Raw genomic sequence first — 2500 nt, forward strand, 5'->3', positions numbered from 1 at the left:
TATATATGATATGAAATATTTATATATAATTTTTAGGGGTGGGCATAGATTATTTTTTTTAATCTAGATTAATCTCACTGTAATTATGAAATTAATCTAGATTAATCTAGATTAATCTATATCAAAATGGCTCATTTAGAATAGGCACGCTAGCGAAATAATGACGAAAAAAAAACCTAGGGGGTTTCTTAAGATGGCGCATTAGACCAGAGCTCATCTCTTTTTTCCAAAATGCATCTCATCATCAAAAAAATGGTTGATATTTGGTGATGAAAAAAAATCACTGCAATATTTGAAAAGTGTTTCGAATATGTTTACAGACATTTCAAAATTAACAGTGCTATAAATTGAAGAGGCAAATACAGATAAAACTATGAAACATTTAGACTATTTAAACAAAATGACCTCAACAATTCAGCATTTCTAATGGGCAGAGAGAGAGAGAGAGAGAGAGAGAGAGAGAGAGAGAGAGAGAGAGAGAGAGAGAGAGAGAGAGAGAATTAATCTGCCACTGACTGTTAAAAAGGGCAGCGGCTCCTTTAGAAAGGGAGGAGCTCTGCAGCAGGTAGAGCAAAGTCAGAGCCAGGCTACTAGATTTCTAGAGCTAGTTCTAGACCCTAAAGCACCAGCCCACATCGATTTGGCCTAAACCTGACAGTTGTTCTCCGCGTTAGAATGCCAGCGGAGTTACAACTCCAAATGAATTCAGTTTGCAAAAAAAAAAAAGTCAAGCGCGACGACCGCGAGGTTGGCTATATCAAGCGCAACAACCGCGAGGTGTATTACCTTCTGACATGAGTCTCAAATGTGCGATCATAACACAATCATTCAGCGAGAGTAGATATTGACAGTTTCAGTTTGACAATCTTCAAAATGTATATCACACGGAATGTTTTGCAATTATGGCACAGGCAAGATTTCTGGAACAGGACTGTTGTTTGTGTTCCATGCAATGCGTGAGGAAATGTAGGCTATGTCGGGCTGGTACACAATAATGTCTGCTTCACCTCAAACAATAACGTCTCTCTAGTCTACCACTTATGAAAAAGCACTAAAACAACACCTACCACGGCAGAGAGATTAATGTTTACAGCATGCAAACACTGTTCATATTTAGTAGGTCTGCTGAGCAACAGGTGGAGAGGATAAGCAACTGGAGGGCAGTCTGAAAGCGTCTGTCAATCGAACGCTATGGTGATGCGCATCCCTAAACCCCTAATCCATATTTTGAGAATAGATTAACGTGCAATATTTTCTTTGTCACACGATAAGAGTCTCATTAATGCAGCACGTTAACGCCGATAACGGCCCACCTCTAATAATTTATATGATATTATATAGCCTATCCGTTTGTGTATGAATTCATTTACATGAGCAAAACTCTTGAATGAAGGTAGGCCTAATGACGCAAAAGTCAAATGCACAAATAAATAGGCCTATATATTTTGAAGGAAACTGTGTAGGCTAGGCCTATGTTATGTACACTTATAACCAGTGTTTGGCAAGTTACTTTGAACAAGTAACTAGCTACTAGTTACTAGTTACTTCTCCAAAAAAGTAACTGAGTTACTTCCTGAGTTACTCCGGTATCAAAGTAACTAGTTACCAGTAAAAGTAACTATTCCGTTACTCGCCCCCCGACCATGTTTCATAAACCACATAGAGAAGGACGGTAAAGACAGGTAACGTTACAAACAAAAATGTATTGCAACATATTAAACCAAAGCCACTGGATGGACTATATATATATATATATATATATATATATATATATATATATATATATATATATATATATATATATATATAAAAAATAAAATAACACATTTTAATAGGCTTAAATTCAACTGAAAATGTACATGTTAAATCCAACTTTAAATTACTACTAAATGTAGTATTTACATTTTAATTATTACTAAATGCTACCCTTTCAAACAAGACTATGATTATGTCATTTTGTAGTTCACAGAGTCGTGAAGCAGTAAAGGACGCGACCTGTGACGCGACCACAAAATGCGGAAGTAGCCACTTTGCATCTTTGTCTCGAAGCGTGCGAGTTCAGTTTGTGTTGGTATCAGCGAACTATCAGCGAGCTATTTCATTGTGGTTAGTGAGAAGTTGAATCATGATGAAGTTCTGAGCATGTTATTTGCCTATTCTGACTCTGAAGGACAGTTTTTATCTCACGAGGAGGATAATGATCGGGCGAGCACTCTTTGTTTACCGCGGCGAAACTTCCGAAGGCAGTGATGCCGACATGCGAAGCAAGGATGTTCTCTAAGCACACACACACATTGAAACTCATTCGGTGACTTTATCCGATCTTAAGTAAGTCGGCGGTAGTGGCGAATGCAGTCGTAGTGTCCATACAGGTAGGCCTATTGGTGGTTCTGGTAATGTTAGCTTGCGCTCCCTCCATTCAGCCCCCGGTGATGCGGGTAGCCACCTATCCGGACGCAAACGCAATACTCCTGGGATCAGACAAACACTGTTCACCAAG

The sequence above is a fragment of the Engraulis encrasicolus genome, chromosome 24 (genome assembly GCF_034702125.1).
Source record: "Engraulis encrasicolus isolate BLACKSEA-1 chromosome 24, IST_EnEncr_1.0, whole genome shotgun sequence".
NCBI classification, from domain to species: Eukaryota; Metazoa; Chordata; class Actinopteri; order Clupeiformes; family Engraulidae; genus Engraulis; species Engraulis encrasicolus.